The sequence below is a fragment of the Bubalus kerabau genome, chromosome 1 (assembly GCF_029407905.1).
Source record: "Bubalus kerabau isolate K-KA32 ecotype Philippines breed swamp buffalo chromosome 1, PCC_UOA_SB_1v2, whole genome shotgun sequence".
NCBI classification, from domain to species: Eukaryota; Metazoa; Chordata; class Mammalia; order Artiodactyla; family Bovidae; genus Bubalus; species Bubalus kerabau.
In genome coordinates, this window is record NC_073624.1 from 193,620,826 (window position 1) to 193,640,693 (window position 19,868).

General features: G+C 38.1%; 1 long non-coding RNA gene and 1 other non-coding gene across 2 annotated transcripts; both read right to left on the reverse strand.

Annotated features, from left to right (window-relative positions):
- Nucleotides 1–120: 120 nt before the first annotated feature.
- LOC129628830 (uncharacterized) lies at nt 121–18,994 on the reverse strand. Its single transcript, XR_008702918.1, has 3 exons — nt 18,301–18,994; nt 3,506–3,609; nt 121–881 (listed from the first exon to the last, which is right to left on the reverse strand). It is a non-coding gene; the product is annotated as an uncharacterized LOC129628830 (long non-coding RNA).
- Nucleotides 13,522–13,628, reverse strand: LOC129642444 (U6 spliceosomal RNA). Its single transcript, XR_008709715.1, has one exon. It is a non-coding gene; the product is annotated as a U6 spliceosomal RNA (small nuclear RNA).
- Nucleotides 18,995–19,868: the final 874 nt, after the last annotated feature.

Sequence of the window (19,868 nt, forward strand, 5' to 3'; positions counted from 1 at the left end):
AGTACCACAGCTTTCTCCAGGCAGCTCTTTACAGTTTTAGGAGAGATTAAATGTGTTTTCTGATGGAAAGAAGGAGGTAGTACAATATGTATGTGCGTATCAATATATTTGCTCTATAGGGGCATTTAATGAAAACTATTTTATTTTGTTCACTTCTATGCTCTATGCTTGCACACTGAGCTTGGGCCATTCTGGGGTTCTTTGGGGAGCTTGGCTTTCACCTCTATTTTGGTTTCCTTATTGTCTGTCTTTATCACTAGCAGACTTCCACGTATGTACTTTCAGATTTGCAGAAAATTGTTACTAAATCCCCATGATCAGCTATAATTTTCTTCACTTTCAAAACTTCATTCATTGTTGTGTTTCTTTATTATCTCAGGAAGGAGAGAGAAAGGCATCTGAGCATGAGTGAGCACCAAGGAACTCCCTTTTAAATCATAACTTCCTTCTGCTGATCTCAGGCTAGCCTGTGAACCTCACGTTTCCACAGTTCCTTTTCTGTTGACCCACCCACGGCCAGTGTTTTCACACGCAGTGGTTTCTTGATGGTAGCAGAGACGGGGTCAGATTCTTGGTTTCACACTTGGCCCTGAAACTATATGATGCACTGCTTCAGGAGAGTTGCTTCCAGCAAGTGCCTGAGCCAGGACACAATCAAGATTATTACCATTGTCTACCTTGCAGAGAGACCTGAGAGTGACTTCATGCGTTTTCAGTGCTGAAGCATGTCTAAAATGGTCTTCAGATTTTAAAAGAACCTTCTCTGTTGTAAAACCCATAAGCAGACACAGGAAAATGCCAGCAGGCAGAGGTAACTGAGCACATTCCAATGTTCCATCAACACATCTTGAAAATTCTTCATCCTCACTGGTGAGTGATTCCTGAACAACATCCAGAATGCTAGGCTTAGGGGCCAGCAAGGAAGAAAAACAGCAATATAACTTTCTAAATCCTGCCCCTTGGTAGAACTTATCTTCAGTGTTGATTTCATTATGATTTCTTTTTTCTACCTCTCTGACTAAATGAGAACTTGATGAATCATTGCATAATTAAATAATCATGAAACAGCGGGATGTATACCCTGGGCATTCTCAATGGGTGGGATGTGTTTTCACTTCATTTGCTTCAGAGAGGAAAGGTGACTCGAAAGGGAAATTTTTTCTTCTCCATACATTTTTTTTTTTTAAACACATGCTACAGACATAGAGAGAAATAAAGGGTTTACTCCACGAACATCAACATATACCTTAATTTTTTTAAGTGTTTAGAAACAATTAACAAAAAAAGTCCAACCTTTAAACATCCCTTTATGTCTTTACAGGATTTGGAATAACTAAATGAATCATTTCCTTCCACGTCTGGTCTCTGTCAGAGAAACCAAAGGACTATTATGGGAGGGCTTGGTTATTGTCTTTGTTATTAGTCTCAGAAAATTAGTCAAAAAGCCAAAATACACTGATTTCTTTAATTCCCATGAGGATATGGGACACATGTCCTCAAAGACATACACACAGACACAGACACAGACACAGACACACATACACACACACACACACATGATCTAAAACTTTTTGTATTTTTTCAGTAGTTAATAATTTTAGATAAAAAGCCCAGAATCCTATTATTCTTCATAAAATAGTTTTTAAGCACTGGAAAATGTACAGACAAGGTGCTCAAACCATTCTTGTCCCTTTTCCTTTCATGTGTCTCTCACTTCCACGATCAATGCCTTGTGTGGGGTTCAGGTATTAAGAACCATGAAGGTAAACCCTGCGATGTGTCTGTGATTGGAGTCTCTGCCCTCTATATATGTTACCATCCGCACTAATATGACCTTACCCATAATGTCTGTCCTTATAAGCCTTCCGAGTTTAGCTTACTTCAACGTTCAGAGAGGCTTACTATGGTCATCTGCAAACTTAAATAATACATGAGACCATATCTGACGTGAATTCTGAAAAGGCCCTGCTCTTTTCATGCTACTTCATCTGGAGATGTGCCTGCTTGGTTTTAAAAATTATCTTTGTGGCAGTTATTTATAACAAATGTCTTCCCTTTCTCCACTTTGAGTTTTAAGAGCTATTATGGGTAGAAATTTGTTGATTTCTGAAGACAAATTACCAGCACTGCCTCCTCACACTGCCCACATCTCCCTTCTATTAAACAAGTTTATAAAACTGTGTGTTTCCCTGATAGCTTACTTTTACCAAAACCATTTAAATTCTTTACTGATTAATACGCAGGACCAGAAATTAGCAACATGAGGACAGAAATTACAAAATCATCTGGTTCCAAAATTTTCCCTACAAAATAGAATAAAAGCATATTTTTTTTTATTAAAGGGAGACTTAGGAATGGCATTAAGGTGTAAGATTAGCAGGATGAATGAGTCTGATGTACCCTGACTCTATGGATCAAAAAGGCCTGAATTTGTTGTCATATTTTTGCTTTAAAAAATTCCTGATATACATGTAGTCCAACAGGGGAGAAAGTTGCCAAGATAGCTCTTTTCTTTAGAAGAATAGAAACTCCTTTTTACCTTCGGTGGTTTAGAAGTGGTTCTTCTTTCTTGGATAAAAGACCACAGAGACTTTATCCTATATGTAAACCTGGTCTGCAAATTTCTGCTAATTGTTGTAAAAACTAGAAAAGTTATTTTTGCAGGCATTCTGCTAAAATCACTCCAAAATAATCGTATCATTGCTTCATGAATTGGCCCCCCAATATGGAGGACAAGGAGAGACCTATCCAGATTGGTAGGTGGCCGTTCTAATAAGCAACTTAGGAAGCTTGCTTGTGCAACCGCTAACCCACCAGGATCTTTAAAGTTTCTATAAAGATCTTACCTGGTTTACCCTGGAGGGTCTCCCCATCTTACTCTCTCATGGTTACCTCCTAGTGACAGGGCCCCCTACAGGAACAGCGGGTGCAAGATTTCCTAGGTTCAGCTCTCTGATCCACTCAACTGGTGGTCACATCCTCCTCAATGGCCTCCTCCAATGCACTTGCTATTTGTGCTAAGCTGACTTGTTAGCAACCTGTATTTCCAAGATTTCTATCAGAGCACATCTCGTTCTGACAAGTGTGAATGGTTTCTGTGATCTGCCTGATTGTACATCCGTGGTCCTTGGCAGAAAGGCAGCTTTGTCCATCATACACATGTCCCATATGAAATTATTTCAGACATGTTTACTGTCTACACATTCAATGAATATAGTTTATTTTAGTAACAGAGGTCCAGAAAGGGAGCAAGGAAGGAGGGTTTTGATCTGGTCCAGCACCTGTATGTGAAAGCTAGGATGACACCTCACCTCCCTAAATTTGTTTCCTCCACAGTAAAATACAAGTATTGACTCAATACCTTCTCTTTCTTAGTTTAAATACCATGGAAGTTTTTCATCACAAAGGGTAAAATGTGTCCTCCTTGGTACATATGACTGAGTGCTAAAATATAATCCCTTTAAGCCCCACTACTGATGTCATACGAATTCTTAAGCGTTATTACCAGAGTATCTGTTCTACCTCATGGTGGCTGGAACTCCCTCTTCCCAAGATGTCTAGTTACTTCTGGATTTCTTTTCCAGTAAGGCCTGTGGTCCAACAGTGTATCTTTTGGAAGGAGAGAAATTACATTAAGTATTTACCTTCACTTCAGAAACCATTGCCTATGAATATTTTGGGCTATCAAATTTGGCCTATAATTTGAAGACTTTCCTTTTCATTCTTTCAAGCAATCTATTTTAAGTTTAAAAAATTACATCAACTGATCAGATTTGTAAAAAAAAAAAAAAAAACCCACACATCACACTGACTGACAATTTGAGACTATATTCCCAACATTAAGATGGCAAAACCAATACAATATTGTAAAGTAATTAGCCTTCAATTAAAATAAAATAAATTTAAAAAAAGAAAAAGAAAATGAATCCTATCTGACAATAAAATAAAAGTGAAACAAAAAATAAAAATAAAAAATAAATAAAATTTCAAAAAAAAGATGTCAGGTGAAAAAAAAAAAAGTTCCAGAGTGGTAAATCCTATTAATTTTAAGTACTTGTTAAATAGTGGAAATATTTGTGTTTGTATCTAATTGTTTTCATCTAGATGACTGGCTTTAATTAAACAATTCTCAAATTTCAGGACAAGATGGAAGTTCACTTTATTTTTAAAGGATGAACATTTCCAAAAAAGGCAATCTTTACAGTAGTTCAGGTTAGAGACCCAGGAACGTTGCCATTCAACAAGAGGCAAAACTGTCAAGAGCAAAAAGCAAAGTGTTTCTACTCATACAAAACCTATGTCTTTAGCTGATTCAATTAACTTCTCAAACCCTCAGTTTTCACATCTGTCAAGTGGGGATATTATTAAATTCCATTCATACACAGTTATTGAGGGGATAAAATGTGAGCTGAGAACAATTAGACATGTGTTACACTCTGTAAAAATGCAAGGGCTACAGTTAAAGCATACAGTGAAGATCTGGGATGAGAATCAGTGACATAGTTTTGATCCTATTTAAGGCAAATCATCTACCCATCTGGGCCTCAGATTCATCATCTATAAAAGAGAGAGCTACATTCAACAATGTAATTTTTCTATCAACGATGGAATCTTATGACTGAACAACTGCAAGCTGGGTAAACTTATTTGATAAATGCGTGAGGCTGGGGGAAATGAGTGAAATGAGTCTCACACAGCCTGCCAAAGGCAGAACTTAATCCAGTGGGCCAAGCAACATGCTAAGCTCTGAATTAAAAACATATTTAAAAACTTGTTAAAAGGGGCTTTCTCTTCCATTGCTCTTTCATCAATAAAACTTCATAATAAAGCAAACAAAACTCTTTGAGGAATAAGAAACACAAAGTACATCAATCTGTGATGAGTTTACAAAACCAATCTCTAGTGTTTCATTACCCAGTACAGCTGTTTTCTAGCTTTTTTATCCCAGCACATTTTTTCAACATGATACGTATGTCTCCACTGTCCTGTGTCTCCATGACACAAGACAATAAACATAATTTGGCACAATAATTTAAACAGTCCATGCAAAACCCACTACTTGAAAGTAACCTCTATTTTTATAGCAAATTACAGGAAATATGGGGATGTTTATATGTGTGTGTGTATATATATATATGCACACACATATTATTTACTCATGAATTTATATAAATTCATATTCATCTGTTTAATTTGCTTTAAGAAACTCTTAAGGGAAAACAGCACAAACATTTACTCAGAGACACATTTTAGCATCTATGATTAGGATGGTATTTTTATGACTAACAGATTAACAAAATACTAAGTAATATCCAAGGTCAAGGTGCTTTCACAGGGCGAAAGAAAACTATCAGGGATTCTGATTTCTGGGCAAACCCCTTAACGCCCTGACAAATGAACTCCTGCTAACATTTAACATCCTTCCTGAATTGCATTTAGTGGATGAAAAGTTCTGTGCTAACCTCCCAGGAGGAAATAGAACATCTACTTCTATCTGAGAACTTAATGTCAGCAGCTAAGAAAGGTAAATTTGAGAGCATATCACTGAGCACTTGGTGACCCTAGTACCAGAGGACAATAGATATGGACAAGTCCCTAAACACAGGAGTCAGGAAGCAGAGGTGAGGGGCCACTCACAATTTGAATCTACTTCACGATTTAATCCCATGTTAGGTCATGACCGTGTGGTTCGATTCTGGGTCAGGAAGATCTGCTGGAGAAGAGATAGGCTACCCACTCCAGTCATCTTGGGCTTCCCTTGTGGCTCAGCTGGTAAAGAATCCACCTGCAATGTGGGAGACCTGGGTTCCATCCATGGGTTGCGAAGATCCCCTGGAGAAGGGAAAGGCTAGCCACTACAGTATCCTGGCCTGGATTATTCCGTGGACTGTATAGTCCACAGGGTCGCAAAAAGTTGGACACGACTGAACCACTTTCACTTATTCACTTTCATGCTTTAAGCGTCACCACTTAAGGAGATTTCAGATACATATTTTAAATTGTCAACTAAAGATCATTTGCATACATATATTTAGGAATCTTTCCACGCTGAGAGACTTTAACTTTTGTGTATTCATCTTGATGCAGAATACAAAGAAAATTTTCTTTGCTAGTGAAAAGCCAAAAATTCTCTTTTGCAATAATACTTCCAATTGAAAGACATTTTCAGAGAATAATATAACAGTCCCTCAGGTTAGTATTTGTCAAACAAAGGTATTTGGAAGCCTATTAAGTCTGAAAGATGTTTCCCCTTGAGCATGGAGAGCTCAAGTTTGATTTGACAAAGACGTAACTAGGAAGTCCTGCAAAGAACACAACTGTTGATGCTGAAGGTGACCTTGTCATTTCAATTCAGTCTGAATTAGATTCAGGAAAAAACAGAAACAACCCTTGCAGGTAGACCTTCAAGAAATGTTCAGCATAAAATTGTGCAGAAGACTTAGAACGCCTTAGAACTTCTACTACAGTAATGGGGTATCAGAGAGTTAGGCTACGAGGCAAAGTTTCTTTGGAGACAATTTGACAGCCTTACTGGGACATAAGCTTCAAGCTCCCTGGCACTTACTCTGTGTTTCCCAGTATGTGGCTACTGCCATCAGAACCACTGGAGACAACTTAATAAAAAAATAAAAAAACAAAGGCCTGGCCCAGTCACAGACTTACTAAATCACAATTTGTTGGTCAGGGGTCTGAAAATATGATTTATATTAAGCTCCCCAGGTCATTCTGATGTACAAAGAGATTAAGAGCTACCACTCAGTTTTAAAAGATACTTAGGAAGGATCACCTATTCCTGCATAATCCCATTTCTTCCTCCCCATTATAGCTAAGATATAGGATATATTGAAAATGGCAACAAGGTTAGATACAACTCAGGACTATGCAATGATCCAGGGCTATCTGTGGTGAAAAAAAATGTCTCCATAGCTTCTTCATTCGTTTTCTCATTCTTGAAATTCTCAAAACTCTTCATTGTCAGAAGTTTGGGAAAATGTTTAGAAAGTCTAATATCAGCTTGACAATGATGCTTGGTAATAAAGTTAATATATAGTCATACACTCTTATATTCAGCTAAGGCCTCTGTGGCCCAATTCAATATACAACATCTCAAAACACTTAAAAGACATCAGAAAGCTGTTTAAAGTATATGAAACCTGGAGATCCAACCAGTTCATTCTAAAGGAGATCAGCCCTGGGTGTTCTTTGGAAGGAATGATGCTAAAGCTGAAACTCCAGTACTTTGGCCACCTCATGCGAAGAGTTGACTCACTGGAAAAGACTCTGATGCTGGGAGGGATTGGGGGCAGGAGGAGAAGGGGATGACAGAGGATGAGATGGATGGATGGCATCACCGACTCGATGGACATGAGTCTGAGTGAACTCCGGGAGTTGGTGATGGACAGGGAGGCCTGGCGTGCTGCGATTCATGGGGTTGCAAAGAGTCGGACACGACTGAGTGACTGAACTGAACTGAACTGAAGATACTTAAAAAGAACAAACATTCACCTTTTAACTAGAATAAATCAGGTAACCTATATTTCTGATAAATTGTATTCACTAGAGAAGTATATAAACAAAATATATTTTGTAAAAACCATAAAACTAAAAAACTAACTATAAAAACAAATTTATTAAATAGCCTCAACTAGAATGTAAGTTCTAGAAGCAGAAAATTTTGCTTTAGTCTTTGCTGTATATACAGTTCTTTGACTAGGTTCTGGCACTCAAATTGGCTATTTAGTATTTAATATGGTTGAAACAAAAATGGTAACTATTGATATTTTCACAAATATCCATCTATGTCTCTTTTCCCATAAGCAACAAATATCCATTTATTTATGTATCCCTCACTGTTTCACTCCCTAGAACTTACTAGAATTTAAAGAACATGTCTATACATATATTTTTAAATTTACCATCTACCCTCTGAAAATGTAATTGTAGGTAACTTTTGTACATAATTATGTAATTTGTATGTAATTGTATGTAATTTTTGCTAATTATATACAAAGCTGTACCAGACTGTCTGTGTGTGTGCTTGCTTTTCCAAGTGAAGAAGGCTGAGCGCCGAAGAATTGATGCTTTTGAACTGTGGTGTTGGAGAAGACTCTTGAGAGTCCCTTGGACTGCAAGGAGATCCAACCAGTCCATTCTGAAGGAGATCAGCTCTGGGATTTCTTTGAAAGGAATGATGCTAAAGCTGAAACTCCAGTACTTTGGCCACCTCATGAGAAGAGTTGACTCACTGGAAAAGACTCTGATGCTGGGAGGGATTGGGGGCAGGAGGAGAAGGGGACGACAGAGGATGAGATGGCTGGATGGCATCACTGACTCGATGGACGTGAGTCTCGGTGAACTCCGGGAGCTGGTGATGGACAGTGAGGCCTGGCGTGCTGCGATTCATGGGGTCGCAAAGAGTCGGACACGACTGAGCGACTGATCTGATCTGATCTGATCTGTGCACAATAGTAACTCCCTATTTTCACTTACATTTTTATGGTGATTTTTCATGCTGTGATAATTTGCATTCTTTTTTGGTAAACGCCTGGCAATTTCCTATTTGCCCATATTCCTAATATGAAAGAAAGAGCTGTCAGTTTAAACAACTGCTAACAAGTCTCTACATTAAAAAGCGTTAAGTTCTTTTCAAGTATATGTTGCAGAATTTTCCCAAGTTGATGTTTGCTTTTTAATACTATAGAGTTTTGTCCAACATAAGATTTCACTTATTTTGTGGTCACATTTTTTGGTATTTTACAATTTTTATCAATGCTGAGATAAGCTTAATCAAACATGCCTATCTGCTCATTAGGTATAGGGGATCATTAGAGTTCACTTTGGTGAAGTGGTCTTTAGTTTGGAAAACATGACCTGACTTACAGTATCAAACTTGAATAAATGAAAAAAGTTATGCTGTAACTTCTAAATTATGAGAAATTTGTGAAGAGTTGGTCTTGTGTTGAGTTGATAATTAATGAAAGAAGCACAAGTGATAAGCATGCATATTTGGAATACTTTTTACAATGTGGTCCTTAAATAATCTTATCATCATTCTCTCTTCCTTAAGATTGAATGAGGTAAGCTTCAAAAATAATCATTCATCCTCTGGCCTTAGTGGGCGTCTTTTCGAACTTCCCTTGTTGATGGATATTCTCAGCCTCTGATTCTGACACAATGGATGACCTTTCCAGGTAAGCCCACACTACTTTGTCTTTTAACTTCCAAGTATGGTCCTTGAGAGACCACAAACAGTGTAATTAGAGGTTATAGCTATAACCTTACATTTCCCTGAACTTAGCAGCTACCCTTGTCTGTCCTTGTTTTAGGAATAGCATTAAAATTGGCTATCATGAGAATGCAACTGAATACAGTTCAATTTTCTTTTTAAAGTACAAAAGAATTATCTCTGTGTTGCTCTGAAAATGACCTAGAAAAAGGACCAATTCAGGATCGTGAAAATTCAGTTAGGTTTTAATATTAATATTTAGGTGAAATAATGCATGTAAGTGAATAATTTGTTATAAAATTTGAACTGCCTCAGAATATTCTGAATTTCATATAAAGTTGGTTTTTAATAATCTGAGCTCAAAGAAATCACTAGAAATCACTGGGAAGAAATGCACCACTGTATCATGACTTTGCCCGAAGTTTTTATCTGGTTAAATTTACTATGTTTCCTAGCATTCCCTAAATTGATGCGGTGTCTAACTCAATCTTTTTAAAAAGGAGCATTTCTGAATGGCTAAACTTAAAGTAGCAGGAATTATGGATAAGTCTCATTTTTGAATTCTTAGATGAATTAGAAATTCCCTCATGAATAGACAAAAGCCTTAAGGTACAGTAATTTCAAAATTGTACCCTCAGAATCCTTCTGCCATGTAGAACATACACATTCATACAAATCAATGTTGAAAAGTTAAATCTGCAGAGAGGAGGATGGCTAGAGACGGAACACAAACAGAAGAAAGAAAAATGAGCTCTGCTGGCCCTGTTTTAGTCAGATGTTTGACTATTTACAATAAAGGGAGGTAAAAAGGTTAGAAAGCACCACCAAATACCAACAATTAGGTCTGCAAAACTCTGAGCAGAGCCACAGAGCTTTCCTGAAGTCACTTCGTGTTCCCTCCCCACGACTGCCTCATCCAGGCCTCACTGCTTCCACAGGGCAGAGGGAAGCACAGAATCCAAATATTCCAATTGCGCATTTATACCGAACACAGACAAGTAGTGTAAAATCCTCTCAGGAGTTTGTATCAAATACTTTACATTTCTTACTGCTAAAGAGAGTAGGCACACCAAATACAAATGATTTTCTGATTTATAAATTTGCATTTTGCTAAAACAGTAATGAGCCCTCATTTTTCATACCTCCGATCAGCTTTTCTGTATGTGAGGCCACCAGCTCTTTGAGCTTTGGTTACCAAATAAACAACATCCCTTCAAAGCTCTGAGGGAAAATCAACAGCCTTGATCTGGCCTCGTTAGGAAGACATGAAAGCCCGCTGAATGCATCACTGGCGAGGAGATGAGTTTGCATTTCGGTATCTCATCCAGAAAGGAAATTGGATGAGTTCATTTCTAAGGTTGCATGTACTGAAAACTTCTTTAATTTCTAATTAAGCATTCACTATTTCTCAGTGTATTTCACCATGTAGGTTTATAATAATCCCATTAAAAAATGCATGCCTTTCCACAAACAAGAAAAGAACAGAGAGCCAGGGGGAAAATAGAAACCTGTTATTAAAACAGACTCTGAACGGAATGTTGAAAATGCTGGATCTCCTTCCACTTGAGCAATTACCCTTTTCTTCAAATGGTATCTAGATTACATGATCCATTTTTATAAAATGAAAGCTGGGATACCATCATAATTTAAGCCCCACAAGAGCAGGGACTTCGCTTTTCTGTAAATGAAGACTTATATGGAAGATAAATAATAAACATGAAGAGATAAGCGGCTCTGGACAAAGCCCTGTTAAGGGCCTTATTCCCACATCATACCCCAAGGGGGCGCCATACAGCTTCCAATTCAGGTGTTCGCTAACTAGGCTCTAAGCGTGCTTGCCCCGAGGCATAGATGTTTTCAGTCCTCTGTGCAGCCAAGCATTTCAGTATGTTGCCTCTCCTGGACTGATTTTATTGGTTTACCCTGAAGTACTTTAGAAATGTTAGTTTTTATTTGCACTGTGATAGAAAGATTGAAAACCACTTAGCACATAACAAACTAGCCAGTTAAACTTGAGCAACAGGTGTGACCTGTTGCCGCTGACAGAACCTCAGTATGGATCTTAAAGTACATGTGATTGTAGGACCAGCCACCTGAACTTGCCAGCCAGCCTGCCCCACAAGGCCGAATAAACTGAAGTGCTCAATTCAATTGCTTACTTTTCCCAGGGAGGTAAAAAAACAACAAAAAAACCCTTAATTTTCACAGAACATCATTTGGCTTATTGGAGTACTTCTGGTTCTTTTTGATAAGAAAGGTAGCTACTTTTCTATTTTGTGACTGGAAGGCATGCAACTAGTTCATTAAGGGGGGTGGCGGTGGAAACACCATAATTTGGGTAGAAGTAATAGAAACTGGAGACAAGGTCTTTAATACACACCACTTGAACTGGGTATCTTTCATCAGAAGACCTGCCCTGTCAGATCAGACTTTCAGAAGTTTCAGATTAGACTATTCAGAGTTGAGACTGTGCTAAGTACTTTACAAACATTATATGAAGTTCTCATAAGTAATATATATATATATTAGACACTGAAAAAATTGGAGTTCACAGGACTAAGTGACAAAATTTGATTTATTCTAGGTGACCTCTAAGTCCTAACATATAAGACACCTGGTTGGTTGATCCATTCCAATTGCTTACTGTGGGCCTCCAACTAAAAGCGCATACACATCCCCTTCCGCATCAGCATTCTAAGCTCTGTGCAAGTACAGTAAATGTAGATGCAAGGTCCCCAGATGACTTTGCTGTGTAGACTGATAACCAAAGTGAAGAGCTGCCTGTTTACCAACTAGGGCAGACTAATTCTTAAGTCCATCTTCAAGCATTCATGCATGTTCAGATGCTCGATCATTATCAATTCTGCATGATCCCATGGACTGTAGCCCGCCAAGCTCCTCTGTCCATGGGATTTCCCAGGCTAAGAATACTGGAGTGAGTTGTTATTTCCTCTCCCAGAGGATCTTCCAACCCAGAGATCAAACCCACATCTCTTAAGTCTCCTTGCAGGAGACTTACCAAGAATGGCAGCTTAATATTAATAATCAGAATCAGACCTAGTTATAACAGCTAACAGTTTTGGAAGCAGGCAAAATTCTCCCACTTCCTTTTTCAATATTATCATCAGATGACTCCATACAAGAAAGATGTATTGGGTGAAGAGAGTTTCCTAGAATTTCAAAATTAAAAACAAACTGACAGGAGTTATTTTTCCCCCACTCTGGCGGCATATTAGATTCACTTTGGGACAATTTTTAAAAATAATGATTCTAGGATTTTAATCAGAGATCAGTTAAATCAGAATTTCCAATGACAGGCCTGAATATCAGTATCATTTTAAACTCCCTGATGATTTTAATGCAGAGCTATGATTTAAGAACCCCTGTCCTTAAGGCTTTAGAGTGAAGTTCAACGTGTCATCTGACTATTAGGCAATGCTCCTCTAACTTTAGCCTGCATAGAACCACCTGGGAATTCTGGTAAATCACAGATTATGTTCTGGTAGTACCAGCATGAGACTTGAGAGCCTCTATTTCCCATACGTATGATGGTGATGATTTGAGGGGCTCATTGAGTAGCGAAGTCTTAGAGCACTTGGTTCTCAAACTTGGCTGCACATGTACCAGGCCTACCTGTCCCATTTCATTTACTTATATCGCCTACCTCATCCCATGGGCAATCAGGTTTGAGCACTCTGGGTTACGAAATGCCTACTGCACGCTGACTCCAGGTCACCTGGCACAACCAGCAACACCCCAGCAGAGCTGTCTTTAATCAATACATAAATGGTGTATTTTGAGCTGTCCTTCCCCATGGCTGGTATTTAGGAATATTCAAAGCCACAAAGTTAAGTGGGAGAGCCCATTAAAACAGGATTCATTCATTCTAACTCCCAGCTGCAGATTCTTAACCTGTCAGTGTAAGGATAATAGGAATAACCTGACAAGGTTATGAGTATTAGTTAAGTCACAGCATCTATCTAAGTACCTGGCTTTTACTGAGCTTCCCTGGTAGCTCAGTTGGTAAAGAATCCACCCGCAATTGCAGAAGACCTGGGTTCGATCCCTGGGTTGGGATCGACCCCCCTGGAGAAGGGAAAGGCTACCCACTCCAGTATGCTGGCCTGGAGAATTCCATGACTGTATAGTCCATGGGGTCCCAAAGAGTTGGACATGACTGAATGACTGTTACTTCACTTTTCAAGCTGCTATTCTTACCCATTTTGTACCTATGCCCTTCACAGGTGTTGGGCATGCCCAGTGCAAAGTTGGGCAGCTCTTTTTTTTTTTTTTAAAAAAATATGGAACGCTTCACGAATTTGCGTGTCATCCTTGCGCAGGGGCCATGCTAATCTTCTCTGTATCGTTCCAATTTTAGTATATGTGCTGCCGAAGCGAGCACAGGGCAGCTCTTTTTAGACAACTAGACTAAGCTCCTTCAAGGGACAATGAAGCTTGGAGTAAAATGCCCTAACTTGTTAAAGGCCAGAAAATATTATAAATATTAAACCAAACTGTAATATATATCATGACATATTACAATGCAATTATATCTTTTGGACTTCCCTGGTGGCTCAGTGGTAAAGAGACAATGCAGGAGACACGGGTTTGATCCCTGGTCCAGGAAGATCCCCTGGAGGAGGGCATGGCAACCCATTCCAGTATTCTTGCCTGGGAAATCCCATGGACAGAGGGGCCTGGTAGGCTACAGTCCATGGGGTTGCAAAAAGTCGGACATGACTCAGTGACTGAGCAACAACAATTTTATCTATTAAACCAAACCAACCAACCCAAAGCCAAAGAAACAAATCGTACCAGAAAGAATGAAAATAAAAAGGCTGGAGGCTCTGGACTTAAATCCCATCTGGGGAGAATTAGTCTTCCAGCATTCCCTAGTTGTGTTCAGGACTTCGTCTTTGTACTAACCACCCTGTGTGGCCTGTTTATTCTCTCACTAGACTGCATTCCTTCAGAACAACAGCTCTCTCTTCTCGGGACATTCCCTCACGGGGAGGCTTTCACAGGACAGGTATTCAATAAAGCAGTACCGAAAGAACAAATAAAATAAACCCATATGTACTCACTCCAGAAAACTCTTGGTAGCCACGGTTCGCTTGCATTCTATTTCTTATGTGTTAAAATACTTCAAAACCTATTTGGCTGGTCAATCAGTGACAGAAAAGGTTTCACCAGATGCTGTTAATATAAATAAACCCTATGCACTGGAACATTTTTCCACATTCCAAGTAGCCAAAAACTCAATTGTACAGAGTTTTGTGTACAATTTACATTTTAACAGTGATTGTATGATTAATTTTTCCAGAACTATTTTGCAAGTTAAGGTGGATTCAAATCATTTAACATCATCTCAAGAATCACTTATAAATTTAGTAGCTCTTCCAATAGAGTAGAATTTTTCAAGGGGTCAAGAGTAGATGCTTAACCTATTTTTGAGAGGTTTCAACCATTCAAGCTGATCTTAATACTCTTCAGCAAAATTTGTGAATTCACAGAATCTACTCCAACATCTAAAATAAAAATCTATGAAGTGTTTCACAAAACTGAGCAACAAGCTCTCATTCGTTCTTTTAAAAGAAAAAAACACCAATACAGTATACTAACGCATATATATGGAATTTAGAAAGATGGTAACAATAACCCTGTGTACGAGACAGCAAAAGAGACACTGATGTATAGAACAGTCTTATGGACTCTGTGGGAGAGGGAGAGGGTGGGAAGATTTGGGAGAATGGCATTGAAACATGTAAAATATCATGTATGAAATGAGTTGCCAGTCCAGGTTCGACGCACGATACTGGATGCTTGGGGTTGGTGCACTGGGACGACCCAGAGGGATGGAATGGGGAGGGAGGAGGGAGGAGGGTTCAGGATGGGGAACACATGTATACCTGTGGCGGATTCATTTTGATATTTGGCAAAACTAATACAGTTATGTAAAGTTTAAAAATAAAATAAAAAAAAAAAAAAAAAAGAAAATTCTCAACCAATGCATTCAATCTAAAGTCTCTAAGCTGGTCCAGACATCCTATAAAGATGGTATTTTTTTTTTATGAATGCCCTTATGCCTTATTACAATCACTGGATTTCTCTTTTATGTTTGTCAAAGAAAAAGAAAACGAGGTTAACATTTATTGGTCATGCCTTTATAATTGTGTTTGCATTTTCTAAGATGTGTCCTTTAAAATTATAAAGGGCATCCTTCACTGAACCAATACAATGATTCATCTTCTCTCCTAAGAATCCATTTAACACTTGAGGGCAATCAACCATACTGTGTTTCTGTGGCTTGTACTTGTAAAACTTGTAAAACTTCTGAGGCTTCTTCAGGCAACCTGACAGCCTTATTTTACATGAAGGTTTCCAGGAAAGTATAACACTAACATCTAGATGAAAGGGTAGATGTTTTTGGTTATCTCATCCAACTCCATTTCCTATACAGGAGAACCTAGAGTTGTCTCAGAAAGGCTTGTGGAAAGCTGCCACAGAGAGCGAAGACAAGGACCAGAGCCCCATCCCACCATCCTCTCCATTAAATCCATCACACCTGTCTGCTGGGAGGTACACCCTCCTTGGAGCGCTTGTACTCCTCCAGGTCTGGCTGGCTGTGCCACATCTTCAAGGCACCCAGACCGCTTCTCAGCCTTGTTTGTGCAGCCAGTAACCTCGACTAATGAGGCTTAACAGCTCTTTTTGGACAAAGAGCAGGCTTGCTTACTGTCTGCTATAAAAGTTCAGTGTAAATCCACTGAGTGCATGGAATTCATCTGGCACCTCCTGCATCACCTTGGGAGACTGAAGCGCAAAGAGAACCAAAGCAAGTATGCTACTGATCACACTGCTCTGTCTCTGAGCCAGGAATGCCATGTTTTCTGGAGCATCTGTGAAATAGGAGCACTCTTATTTACTAGATTTTAAGAAGTGTACAATCAAATCCCAAGCCTGACACTAATTTTAGCTTGAAAATTCAAGTTTACAGTTATTATAGCAAATTATTTAATTAGATTTATTCAGAACATCTGAGATTGGTCAATATAGAAAGAAAATAAGGGTTTGACAGTATATGTGCATTCCCATTCCTCTAAAAAGTTTTATGCTAATTTTGGCTCTAATCATGTCACCAAAGACTTTTTTCTCAAAGCTAACTAAAATATTCAGGTATTTACGAGGCATATTTCGTTTTAGCTAAGTACAGTCATTTTGTAAGTAAAATATGCAGAAAGTAGTATGTCAAAGTAATATTCACCACAGATATATTAAGCTTCTATTTATCTCTGAAAAATCTGAATACAAAGGTTGAGTGAGTTGACAAAATTTCTAAGAAAATTACTTTTTTGAATGCACAGCTAAATCAATTTAGTTAATATTTAAAGGAAGATTAAAGAGCAAGATGGTTGGCTATAATGGAACTCTTTCTCCTCTTTCTCAATGAACTCTCTAAAGAAGTAAATATTTTAAAATATTTAGTCTTCAACAAAAGCTATTTATAGCAAAGAGCATAGATAAAGTTGTCTATATATATTAAAACAACATCAATAACTTGGGAATAAAGAATTCCCATTTGGCACCCATGCTTCCTGCATCACCATGACTTGCTCAGAGAGGCTTCCCTAGCATGACACCTGGCTCTCAGACTACAAGAGGGAATAGTTTACGTAGTAGTCACGTAGTAACTTACGTAGTAAGTAGTAGTTACAGCACTTGAAGTAGTTTCTAAATTCCAGGCTAAAATCTGCATTTTAAAGTCTCAGCCTTCTCACTTCCAACCAAATTGGATGACCTTGGGCAAGTTACTTACTCAGTTAGTTCTTCAGTTACATCATCGGGTTGTTAATGAGGAATGAGTTAACATACTGATGATGTAGATACCTGGGTGTAGTTCCGTCCAATCTCTTTATCATACACATAAGACACTTGCCCCAAGTGTTAAAGCTTTTAAGAATGAAGCTGGGTCTGCCATTTCAAAGCTTTCCATTATACAACATACTATTATGTAAATACCCAAATACATGTGTTTATGCCTTTATGCTTTAAATGTGTTCTCCAGTATTTAAAGGAAATCCTCCATTCTCTTTCCTGCCAACATGTCCAACCTTTTTTAATATGGAAAGAAAGATATATGATAGACACACACAGAGAACATTACATCTAAACCATGCTGTCTATCTGCAGGAATGAATTGTTGAAATCCAATATGGACCTCATAGAACAAAGAATATTTAAGTTTTGCCAAATTCCCCAAAAGCAAAAAAGCACATACTGTATATGAACGGTGTAACCAAAAAGATGCTAACATTTGAGGAACAGCTAACAGTTTACACCTGCCTTCTTTGTATGTTTCTGTATCCTTTCCAAGGTCTTAATTTCTTGGAAAAATCCCCACATTTCCAACACTTACAAAGCATTCCACATTTTTAGTTGGGGCTGCCAAACAGGCTATTTTGTGAAAGCACAATATGCATTTTCCAGAAGCCCAATTCAAAGCTGCATGTATCCAAAATACATTAACAATGAGTATTTGTGTATTAACCATAGGTTCTGAGACACATCACTTTTCATTTCTTCCATTTACTGTCTCAAGTGGGAGGAACAATTTAACAAGAAAACAGCTGTGAAAACAATGAACAAATCTGAAGCCAAGGGACTTTTACAGCTGAGTAGTGAAATATACTGTGCAACTAACAATTATATCAAGAAATGAAGCCTCATATATGACAGGTATGCTCTAAGAAATATGCACTATTTTCTGCAATGAAAAATACAAAAAGCTAACCGTACAATGGAAAATGCTATATAATTAACACAACGGACATACACTTTCCCTCCCACCCACTATTCTGGAAACAAACTAATAGAAGCTAATGGGAATGTAGAGATTTATATTTATTCTCTTGAAATTCCCACTTAGATCCTTCCTCTTTTTCCTTCATATAAACATGATTGCAAATCAAACAAATGCAAGAACAACAAAAAAACAAGTATATTAGTTTTCTACTGCTGGATAACAAAATATGCCTAATTTAGCAGCTTAAAACAAGAGAAGCTTATTAACTCACAGTTCTGTAGGAGTCCTGGCACAGCATGGGAGCCATCTCTGAGACTCAGAGTCTCACTAGGCAGAAATCAAGATGTAGGGGTCTTGCCTGCATTCTTACTTGGGGTCTGAGGAAAAACTTGCTTGCAAATTCACTCAGGTTGTTTACTAAACTGGGTTCCTTGTGTTTGTACAACAGAGGTCCCCGATTCCTTGCTGGTCTCCCCAGTCCTTGGCTTTGTAATCAGCAATAGGGAATCTCCCTCCACTGGAATCCCTCTCACACGCTGAATCGCTTTTGCCAGGAACAGTCCAACCCCTTTTACAAGCTCACCTGATTCAATCAAGAACACAAACGCAGTCTCCCTACCTTAAGGTGAACTGATTTGAAACCTTAATTACTTGAGCAAGCTCTTTATAGCTGAACAGAGATTAATTAGTATTCACTTGTCAGGGAGAAGGTGTATATACAACCAGAGTGGGAACCTTGAGGTTCGGTTCAAAATTCTGTTTCCTACAACATGCAAATCAGGACAATAATAATCTCTTCAGTAGGAATTAACAGGTTATTTTACTTGAACATCATTTGGGACTTTAATAAAAGTCAATTTTTGTTAAGATGTCTGCTATTTAGGCTTAAAAGATAAAGAAAAGCAATAAGAATTCTAAAAGCCAATTGCAAATATTTTATAAATCCATTTCCATCATATCAAAGTAATTGATATAGCTCATCATGATATCTTATGGTGATTTTTCAGTTATTTTTAATCAGGAGTTGTTTAGTTGCTGAGTCGTGCCTGACTCTGTGACCCATGGACCAAGGCTCCTCTGTCCATGGGGTTTCCCAACAAGAAAGACTGGAATGAGTTGCCATTTCCTACTCTGGGGGAATCTTCCTGACCCAGGGATGGAACTTGCATCTCTTGCATTGGCAGATGGATTCTTTACCACTGAGCCACCTTAAACAGTGAAAATAATGCTCCATGGAGGATTAAGTGACATTAAGGATTTCAGATGAATTTGTAGTTATTTGATGATGAATATAATGAAAACATATTTCATTATAATATGAATGAAAATTCATATTATTTTAATAATATGAAAATATGATTTTCATATTATCAGCCATTTTCCTGAATTAATTAAAAACCATCAGGAAAGAAGTAAGGCCAGATTGAAGAAAAGGAAGGGAAAGGTCTCAGCACTAGAAGCAACCCTTGAGCTCTGAGCATTGTAAACGGTATACAGCTTCACAAACTCTAAAACATAGCCTACTGTTCTCCCCCTTTCCTTCTGATAATCTTTAGAATTATCAACTACTGTAAGGAAGTCCAGGTTGTAGAATTTTACAGCAGAAATGGACCTGCAAGATCATGATCTTTAAACTTTCACCCAGATCTAGAGTCATAGCTACCAAAATAACAACTTTTAAAGAGAAAATATTCTTCCTAATTAGAGAAACATGGTCATTAAATGGATATTACAGGGTATTTGGTTTCCTGGTTAAAACAAGTTGTCACTTTTATTTTCAATTTTACAAACATTTTATGTTTTAAAGTTTCTCCATATATTTCAATAAATGATGTGTCT